The sequence below is a fragment of the Citrus clementina genome, unplaced genomic scaffold, assembly GCF_000493195.1.
Source record: "Citrus clementina cultivar Clemenules unplaced genomic scaffold, Citrus_clementina_v1.0 scaffold_5, whole genome shotgun sequence".
NCBI lineage: Eukaryota > Viridiplantae > Streptophyta > Magnoliopsida > Sapindales > Rutaceae > Citrus > Citrus x clementina.
Genome location: NW_006262201.1, coordinates 16,297,894 through 16,309,307, shown reverse-complemented (window position 1 = coordinate 16,309,307; position 11,414 = coordinate 16,297,894). Strand labels below are relative to the sequence as shown.

Genomic DNA, 11,414 nt, shown 5'->3' with positions numbered 1-11,414 from the left:
GTTGTAAAATAATTGTGTTCACAGATCATGCTGCTCTTAAATATCTTCTCACAAAGAAAGATGCAAAAGCTAGACTAATTCGTTGGGTGTTACTTTTGCAGGAATTTGACTTGGAATTCAAAGATAAGAAAGGGTCAGAAAATGTTGTGGCGGACCATCTCTCTCGTCTCCATTTTGACACAATAATAGAACAATTACCATTAAATGAGTCATTTCCAGATGAACAATTAATGAGTGTGGAAGTATTACCTTGGTATGCTGATATAGTTAATTATCTTGTTACAGGTAAACTTCCAGAGCATTGGACCAAGCAAGACAAGATCAAATTCTTTGCGGAAATAAAGAATTTCTTTTGGGATGACCCGTATTTGTTCAAGTATTGTGCAGACCAAATTGTTAGACGATGTGTCCCAGAAAATGAAATTCAGAATATCCTTTCATTCTGCCATGAACAAGCTTGTGGAGGCCATTTCAGTGCTAAGAAAACAGCGACTAAAGTTTTACAATGTGGTTTCTATTGGCCAACACTATTTCGAGACGCTTACACTTTTTGTTCTTCATGTGATAGGTGTCAACGAATGGGGAGCATTACACGAAGGAACATGATGCCACTAAATCCAATTTTAGTGGTTGAGATTTTTGACGTATGGGGTATCGACTTCATGGGACCCTTTCCCCCTTCTTTTGGCCATCAATACATATTGGTTGGTGTTGACTACGTCTCAAAATGGGTAGAAGCAATTCCATGTAGGACCAATGATCACAAGGTGGTGATAGGATTTTTGAAAAGCAACATTGTCTCGCGCTTTGGATTCCCTCGAGCAATAATCAGTGATGGTGGTGCCCACTTTTGTAACAAAGCATTCAAAGCTCTTTTGACAAAGTATTCAATCACACACAAAGTGGCGACCCCGTATCATCCGCAAACCAGTGGCCAAGTTGAGATCTCCAATCGAGAAATAAAGCACATATTAGAAAAAACGGTGAGGCCGGACAGAAAAGATTGGTCATTAAGACTTGATGATGCCTTATGGGCATATAGAACGGCTTTCAAGACCCCGATTGGGATGTCACCCTACAGGCTAGTGTATGGAAAAGCTTGCCACCTACCTGTGGAACTCGAGCATCGTGCATATTGGGCCATCAAGAAATTCAATTTTGACATGCAGCAAGCCAGCTCAGAAAGAAGATTACAGCTGGCAGAACTTGAAGAAATTCGCAATGATGCATACGAAAATGCCAAGATTTACAAGCAACGAATGAAAGTCTTCCATGATAAGCAAATTATGAGAAAATCGTTCACTCCAGGTCAGAAAGTGCTTTTGGTCAATTCTCGCTTGCACCTATTCCCAGGTAAGTTACGCTCTCGTTGGTCTGGTCCCTTTATTGTTCATACTGTTTTTCCACATGGGGCAATTGAAATTAAGGACCCAAAGAACGGTGTCACGTTTAAAGTTAATGGTCAAAGATTAAAGCCATATCTAGAGTACCAACCACATGGAGAAGACACCGAAATAAAGTTGAGTGACCCACCAGATTTGAATTGATTTTTTTTTTCTTTTCGTTGGTTTGATTTTTCTTTCTTTCTTTTTATTATTATTCTTTTGCTAATTGAAATTGTTTTTGCATAAGTGTGTTTATTTTACCATTAAGTTTTCTCTTATCATTTTTAATCATGAGTCTCATACTTAGACCGTTCCTCCTGAACATTCTTAAACCACTTCAACGTGTCAAAACTCATCTCAAAAGACAGATTCAATTTTGTAAAACACATCGCATTTGGGCTCTACAACCACCAGAGTTAGTAGCCTATGTTGAGGGTTTAGAACACCAACTCAGAGACATTGAGAGAAGTGTTTACGACATCCAGTTGGAGCTTGAGGTAAATTCAATAAGAGGACGATTTTAATTTTCTTTGTGTGTTTTAATTTGTTTTTCTATTTGTGTGCTTTAGTTTGTTACCCCGGTGAAGTGGCGGATAACGGTACTCCGTGACAATCAAGTCGGTTACTTCAGTTTCCCATAATAACTGATATTCTGAGGTGAAGGTATGGACAGAAACGAGATTCTAGCAAAGCTTCACAAGCGATTCCCTTCACTTCCTCAGAATGCCCTCCTTACGATCTATAAAGCTCGGTCCGAACGCATGCGATTATTCATGAGGAATAACATACCTGCTGACATCCGTTGGTTAATCGAGGCTAAAGTACGATCGGCAGGTGAGTTACCTCCAAAATTTATTGCATACATGCCTGGTTGTGGTAAAGGAAATTATGCAAGAAAACGACGAGCTCGAAGAATTTCTGTTGCTTGTCATAAGTGTGCCAGAATGAGTTGCAATAAAAACCCATGTTCTTTAGGCATGATGTCTGATAACAGGGAAGATAAGATTCAATTCATTAGGGATGGCTTGAATAAGGAGTCATTGGATGATATCCTTTTGTCTCTTGAAACGCATCCCAGTGGATATGTGCAAGGAGCGATTCTCCAGTTATGGCCATTATTCCAGAAAGAGCATGCACGATATAGTCTCGGGAATCTGACTATAAACGACCCTGTTTGCCAGTTTATAAGAAAACTGGATAGGAAGCCTATCCTCGACCCATAGAGGGCGTTCAAGCCGTTTCTGGACGTAAAACCAGAGGAAGATGTGAGCCACAGTCGCAACTACCTGTAAATATCCTTTTACTTTATTGTTATTTTATTTCACTATTGTCTTATTGTTTGCATTATTGTCTTTAATAATTTTATTACTGTTTGCTTTTTCCTTTTTACTGTTTTCTTTTTGACTTGCGAGCCACGTGCTTTACGCGTTATTTGACACTGACATATTACCTCATACACAACCATGACCCACTATCACCAAGACTCTTAAATGTGATTTCTTTTTTGTCAAGCACTCACAAATTGTTTTCGAGAAGTATCACAATGGCAGCTACTCCCAATAGACAATTCAAGAACATTTGTGTGCTTTCTGGATTTACCTATGGCAAACATAAAGAGTTCGTTGAGGCAGCCATAGATCTTGGTCGAAGCATAGCAGCGAGAAAATTACACTTGGTGTATGGAGGAGGTAATCGAGGGTTATCAAAAATGGTCTCAGAAGCAGCTTTTATCAGAGGAAGTCAAGTGTTAGGCATCATCCCAAGAGTCCTAAAACCATTGGGCAGTTCGTCTGACTCATCAACTGGAGAAGAGTTAGTCGTCTCAGGTATGCAAGAAAGAATAACTGAAATGCTTAATTATGCTGATGCTTTTATTTTCCTTCCAGGAGATCTTGCAACACTAGAGGCACTTATCACACTAGCATCTTGGGCCCATCTGCACATCCACCAGAAACCCATCGGTTTGTTAAATGTCAATAACTTTTATGATGGCTTTATCGCATTTCTTAACCATGCAATAAAAAACTATTTCATTCCCGCTAATGTGAAAAAACTCTTTATTTGTGCTCACACTGCTAATGAGCTACTGGATCTATTACAAGCTTATAGACCGGAGCCAGACCCCTGGACCTTTGTGTTGGAGCGTCCAAATAATGATGGTAACAGTAGCAGCAGTAAGAAGTACAAATTAGATTTAACTCTCCGCCTGTAAATATTTTCTTATGTGTTGCACCACCCAGGTGATGTCTTCTAAACTCTACTTCTTTCATTTCAAACATTGAGGACAATGTTTCGTTCTGGTTGGGGGGAGGGAATAGTCGACAATTATGAAATTTTGGTTAAGTTTTTACTAATTTTTTGTTGTAGAAACTAACTGTTGCTAACTTTTTGTGTTGAAGATGGCTGAATATGGAGTGTAGTGACTCTAGAAACGCATCTTCATCGTTTAAAAAAAAATTAAAAAAAAAAATTAAGACATTTTCTTTTTCCTTTATTATGTGTTTATGTTTATTTTTCTTCTTTTTAATTTATCCTCTATAAAAATGCATTTTCCAACTTTTGAGTCGAAGATGGCTGAATATGGAGTGTAGTTCCTCTAAAAACGCATCTTCTTTAAAAAAAATAATAAAAAAATCATTTTCTTTTCTATCATTTTTGTAACTTTTCTAAATTAATTTTTCTACATCATTTTCACATTTCTGCATGCATATTTTTTTTTTTTTATGTTTAGAATAGGTTGGGGGGTAGAATGTTGTTTAAAAAAAAAAATTTTTGATTTGTTTTAACATTGGGTGACATGATTAATTTAAATTTTAGTATTTGTATTATCTTTGGTCTTAAGTGATGTTACATTATGTTTGCTACTCTACATGTTGATGTTGGAGAAATATATGAGTTGCTTGAAGGAATGAACATGTCATAATAAGTACCAAGTGAGTTTTTGAGCCTATCATTTTTCTTGGAGAGTAACCCTTTTGCCCATTCTTTATACAGCTTAACAGTTTATTATTGTATACACGATCTCTAGATTTCTTTTGAGTTAACCCTTAATAAAAAAAAAAAAGTGTGTTGCTACATTTGGAGGCCCATCTAACTAGTAGATATGGAAGATTATTTAGAGCCCTAAAAGACGATGGAGAGGCCATCTTTGATCCGTTTGAGCCTTTCAAGCCATCCCTTTTATTTAATATCCATAGTTAACCCTTTTGAGCCTTTAAAAAAAAAAAAAAAAAAACATTTTCTTTGTCAACTTATCATCTTGACCCACTCCGATTTGGAGTATTATCCGATATCTTATAAGTTCCATCACCTATTTATGTTTGAGAAAATGTAAATAATTATTTTGTTCAGTGAAGTTATGCCAAATAAAAGCAAAAAAAAAAAAAACAAAAAAACAAAAAAACAAAAACAAAAACAAAAGTTGTTGTTTCAAAAGAATAAAAATAGGTGAAATCCACCTTGCAACTTCCAAAAAAAAAAAAATTCTCTGCATTTTTCTCAAACATACACTTTGTTTTCCTTATTTCCCTTCTTTGTTAACCATGTCCCTAGCCTACGTTACGTCCTAATAAAAGTCCTTCTTGATTTTAGGGAACTATAGTCCGAAGTAGAAGCTAGTTATATGGGCTAAAAAGATGTAGTGATGCATAATTAAAAAAATCTTTTGTATGAAATCGAAGTCTATTGATGATGTAGCCTGAGTAGGACATTGCGGTCCATAAGCAAGCCATTTTACTGTCTCACTAATTCCATGATCGTTCATCTTGATCTGTTCCAATCACAACATTAGTTAACATATAAAATATTCATGTGTTTTATAAGCATGTAAGATGATATAGCGTAGTACCTTATCTTGCAGCCATGCACTAAATGTCTCTTGGTGCCTTTTTTGTAGCAAGCTTTTATTCTTTGGTTTACTAAGACGTGTATCTAAATATTTCAACTCTATTTTATGCATTCTAATATCAAAAAAGGAAAAAGGAATTAATAGTAAAAATAAATAAAAAAATTATAATATCTAAAGTCTTGATGTTATTGTCCTCACTCTATATATGCTTCCACTTCAGCACTATTATATAGCACATAACGGTGAGCAATTTGCAATTCTTCTTCAGATAAATCAATATGTTCTCCAACAGTGAATGGGTGACCTCCCAAAATCGTTTCATCACCCATATCTTCATTACGATTATGTCAAGAACCTAATCCGTCAACTTGTTTCATGTATCCACTACAAAATCTCATGCATTCTTCAACTAAATAGCATTCTGCTATACATCCTTCTGGTCGTGCTTCATTCTTAACATATCCCTTCAATTTTTATTTTTATAAATCTACATAATTTATTTTAAAAAATAAAATATCAGTTGTACTAAAAAATAAACTATAATAAAAATCATGATATTAATGCTAACTTAACACACCTTTCAAAATGATACATCCAACGATATTGTACTGGACCACACCGTTGAGCTTCACGTCCTAGATGAATTGTCATGGATCATGATGTCATAAAAGGATGGAGGAAAAAATCTTTCCAGCTTACACAAAGTTTCAGCAATGTCGTTTTCCATTTCTTTTAACTTAGCCCCATCGATAACTCTTCGACATAATTCATTGAAATATGCCGGAAGTTGAAAAATCACAAATCTTAGTCCTTTAAATAAAAGACCTCTTAATGCCACTGTCAATAATCATTGCATCAAAATATGATAATCATGGGATTTAAGACCCTTAATTTTACACTCATCGATCAAAATGTTGTTTCCAATGGTTGAGCCATATCCATCCAGTAACTTTATGTCAAATAGCCTCTTACAAAAGGTTTTCTTCTCCTCTTTAGATAATGTGTTCGTTGCAACCGGTAAGCACAATCTCTTTCCTTTCCTCTTCGGATATAAATGATGCCTAATTTTCAAAACTTTTAAATCTTTACATGATTTCAACCTATCTTTTGACTTTCCTTTTACACCCAAGTTATGACGCAAGAGTAATCCCTGAAAATAATGAAAATGACCACATTATATGCCTATTTGTTCATTATCTAAATTTTTAGTAATTAATAAAATAATAATAAAATATTATTTAAAAATAATAAACCTCCCAATTGGCAAGTAAAAAAATATCGACTTCTTTTTCCACATTTGCATTGTCTTTGACCTTCTCTTCCTTTTCTTCTTTTTCATTTTCCCCCAATCATTTACAAAATCTCCTACTTCATTTAAAATGCCTTGACAAGTAACTTGTTTAGGCTTTTCTCTTGTTTCTTCATTTCCATCAAACCTAGCCTTTTTTAAATCGAAATTCATGCTTGTTGGGAAAGGGACTACTGCAAGCAGTTGCAAATTAAGCGAAAATAAAATATTTCCCTCTTTGTGTGATTAAAATAGGATGTGCACCATAAATAAATAAGCAGAAAAATAAACTAATAAATCCAAAGAAAAAACCAACCACAAGAGACATAGATTTTTACATGAAAAACTCAAAGCGAGAAAAACCACGCAATCTTTCACTATATTAATGGGATTACAACACAAATTCTTCTTTAGATAATATTAGAGGCAACCGACATCAAGAATCTCACTATTCTTGGCTTATAAGAACAAACTAATAACTATCTCTCCAATAATTGAGCATCTCAAATAATAGCCAAAGAGAGGATAAAATAAAAATCAACACCAGTAAGATTATAGAAGGCGATGCCAGGAATTTACCCTCAAAATTTGGGAGAAAAATGAGTTAATTTCGCCTTCCGATCATTTAATTAAATATTGAAATCAATATTCCCTTCTATTGGCTTTTCTCTCTCTCTCTCTTGCCGCTTTTCTTCCACCGAGTGTTTTCAGGCACAATTCCATTGGGCAGCGCTTGCTTTTATAGCCAAATTACATGGCAAGTTTTATCCAAGTCCAAGACTTAGTAATAATTATGAACCAAGCAAACTTATTTGGACTTTAAGCTTTTAGACCCCCAAATGAGATGGACCCAACAAATCTTTCCCTCCAAATCATGGGAAGGACACTTTTGGGTAGAGGAAGATTAGAAATGAGATCCACCTTAGCTTTGTCAACCTCAATACCTTTGCTCGAAATGATGTGACCGAGAACAATACCTTATTTTATCATAAAATAGCACTTCTCCTAATTTAAGACTAAGTTATTCTCGATACATCTATGCAGAACTAGTGTTAGATGATGTAAACATTGATCAAACAAGTCACCAAAAACAGAAAAGTCATCCATAAAGACTTCAAGGAATCGTTCAATTATATCAGAAAAAATACTTAACATGCATCGTTGAAATGTAGCAGGTGCATTACATAATCCAAATGTCATTCTCTTATATGTAAAAGTGCCAAAATGGCAAGTGAATGTAGTTTTCTCTTGATCTTTTGGTGCTATGGGGATCTGATTGTATCCTGAAGTAGCCATCTAGAAAGCAATAAAATTCATAACCTGCTAATCTATCAAGCATTTGATCGATAAATGGTAAAGGAAAATGGTCTTTACATGTGACAGAATTCAACTTTTTATAATCAATGCATACACGGCATCCTGTAGTTACTCTAGTGGGTATCAATTCATTATCGGCATTCGTAGCTACTATGACTCCTGATGTTTTGGGGACAACTTGTACAGGACTGGCCCATGAACTATCAAAAATGGGGTAAATGATACATGCGCCTAATAGTTTAAGAACTTCAGTTCTAACAACTTCTTTCATGTTAGGATTTAACCGACGTTGCATTTTCCTAGTAGATTTAACATTTTTATCAAGGTGAATGTAATGCATGCAATCTACTGGGTTTATACCTTTTATGTCTGCTATGGTCCATCCTAATGCCCCTTTGTGCTCTCTTAAAACATTCAACAACTTACCTTTTTGTTCATCATTGAGGGATGATGAGATGATTACTATTAGATTACTTTCTTCTCTAAAAAATGCATATTCCAAAGTGTTGGGCAATGATTTGAGCTCGAGTTTCGGTGATGATTCTGAAGATGGAATGAGTTTCTTTTCTGATGGTGCTAGTTATTCAACTTTTGACTTTCATTTATTAGTGTCCATGGATGGTGCTGAGTCAAGTAGAGTGTTGACCTCATCAACCGATTTGTCAATATCAAAATCAAAACCAAAACCAAAGTGAGTTAAGCATGTTTATAAAGGATCATCACTAAGGTTTGAAACAAAAGTGTCATCAACTAATGCTTCAATTAAATCCACATCATCAATTCCATCATCTGCATTGTAAGGTTGTTTGGCAATGTTGAAAATGTTCAGCTCCATAGTTATGTTGTCAAAGGACAACTGCATATTTCCAGTCCTGCATTGAATGTGAGCATCCGCAGTTGCCAAGAAAGGTCGGCCTAGAATAATGGGGATATGCTTCCTTGAATCTTGTATTGGTTGAGTGTCAATTACATTGAAATCAACAGAAAAATAAAACTTGTTTACCTGGATAAGCACATCCTCCACAATACCACGAGGTATTTTTGTGGACCGATCTGCAAGTTGTAACACCATTGGAATTAGGTGTAATTATCCCAGTCCAAGTTTCACGAATACAGAGTAAGGCAACAGATTTACACTAGCTCGTAAATCAAACAAAGTATTCTCAATTGTGTGGTTCCCTATACTACATGAGATAGTGGGGGAGCCTGGATCTTTGTATTTAAGAGGAATTTTATATTGGAGTATAGAACTAACGTTTTCTGTTAAAAATGCCTTCTTTTGAATATGAATGTTTCTCTTTTTAGTACAAAGGTCTTTAAGAAACTTGGTATAAGATGGAACTTGTTTAATAGCATCAAGCAAAGGGATGTTAACACTTACATGTTTGAAGATTTCAAGAATCTCACCTGTGGATTTTCCTTTCTTTCCTTTAGCTAGCCTCTGAGGAAATGGAGCTTTGGGAACATATTCTCGTGGGTTAGTTTCTTCTTTCTCATTCGATGGTGAGTCCTCAACATTCACAGGTACAATTTGATTTTCTTTTGTCACCGGCATCTCCACTTTGTTGTCGACTTCTTTTCCTTTTCGCAAGGTCATGATTGCTTTGACATCTCCATGCTGCTGTGGTGAACTGGTACTTACTTCATGCACTCCTTTAGGATTAGGCACTGGTTGACTTGGAAACTTACATTTCTCGACAGTCATTGCCAAGGTCTGAACTGAAGAAGTAAGCTGTCCCACCATTTTATCGAGGCTTGAAACTGATTGGGATTGTGAGTTGAAACCTGCTCTCAACTCATTTCGTTGTTCATCAATGGTGCAGTTCTGTTGCTCAATCGTGGAGTGAGTAACATTCTTGAAATTCTGGAATGCATCCTCGCATGAGTTGGGTTGAGAGTAGTTCTGGTTTGGATTGTATGGTCTGAATGGTGGCTGAGAGGATTGGGGAATTGGTTGCATTGGTGGAGCTAGAGCTGCTGGTCCATTTTGTTGGAATCCTTGAGACCATGAAAAATTGGGGTGGTCTCTTCATCCAGGATTATATATGTTGGAGTATGGGTTGTAATTTGATGGTTTTCTTATTACACTTATGGCATTGGCTTGATCTGAGTATGAGTCATGGTCATGTGGTTCTGTTGATTTAGCAGTCGATAACGATGCTATTTTTCGAGAAAAACCTTCAACCATCTCCTTAACTTCTTTGATTCCCGAAGTTGACTCGCCAATGTGAACCTCATTCACTCCTTTAATTCTTCTAGTATTCCTGTGTGATCGACTCAATTGTTGGGAACTATCCGCTTGTCGCTGGAAGAATTCCCAAATCTCTGATGCACTTGTTGACATTAGCTCTCCTCCACTTGTTGCCATTAGCCATTCTTGCACATTCGACAATAATCCCTCCAAAAAGTATTGGCATTGGTGCCATTTCTCGTACCCATGATGTGGACACTTCAAGAGTAGTCCATTAAATCACTCCCATGTTTCGAAAAACTGCTCGTCATTTCTCTGGGTAAACTCCGAGATTTTCTTGCGAATAGCATTGATTTTATGCACTAGGAAATATTTATTTAAAAATTTAGTTACCATTTGTTCCCATGATGTAATGCTATTAGCAGGCAATGTATTAAGCCATGAACGAGCTTTATCTTTTAGAGAAAATGGGAATAGTCTAAGTTTAACATCATCTTCTGAAAAATTCTCATATTTAAAAGTTTGACAAATGACATGAAAATCATTCAGATGATTATATAGGTCCTCATTTTATAGGCCATAAAATGTGGGGAGACAATTTAGCACACTAGGTTTTAATTCAAAACTCCTAGCAGCTACATTTGGGTATCTTATGTATGAGATGCTCAAATTAGCTAAGGGACTAAAGTAGTTCTTAAATGGCCTCTCCTGTGGTGCTTGTTGTTGTTGCAAATCCATTTCAAATTTATTTTTAACGTGCTTGTGTGTGCAAAGCGTTTTTTCTAGTTCAAGGTTTATAGGTTCAAGATTAGGTAATAATGACCTACGACCATGCATGCAAAGAACACAAAATAAATGGGAACAAAACGATTAAAAATAAGGAAAAAAGAGAAATTACGATACTAACCTTATCGCGCTATTACAACCTTTTTATAAAAATACAAAAAAAATACGTGAAATAAATTAACTAAAACTAAATTAATAAGATAAACAAAAAAATTGCAAAGAAAATAACTTAAAAATTAAATTGCAGAATTATAAAGAATAAAGAAAGAAAAGAAATTATTACCTATAAATGTAGATTCACTTTTTTTCTCCTTTTTTTAAAGAAAAAAATACAAGAAAATAATTAAAAGAAATTATTCACAAAAAATTAATTCTATGAATTAAAATTACTTACCTCTCCGGCAACAGCGCCAAAAACTTGTTGTATAAATTTTATTGAACTCGCAAGTGCATGAATCTATTGTAGTATAGATTAATGGTGACGAATGTCGATCCCACGATGAGGTGGATTTAATTGTGTGTAGAATTAATTTTGTATGAAGGTGGTTGGATTTGTGGTGAAAGTGATTTAGATTATCCTAAAATTGGAACTGAAACGCC

At 35.4% G+C, this 11,414-nt stretch overlaps 1 non-coding gene across 1 annotated transcript; it reads left to right on the top strand.

Annotated features, from left to right (window-relative positions):
- Nucleotides 1-10,269: 10,269 nt before the first annotated feature.
- Nucleotides 10,270-10,373, top strand: LOC112098692. The gene has a single exon (XR_002905801.1). It is a non-coding gene; the product is annotated as a small nucleolar RNA R71 (small nucleolar RNA).
- The last annotated feature ends 1,041 nt before the right edge of the window (nt 10,374-11,414 follow it).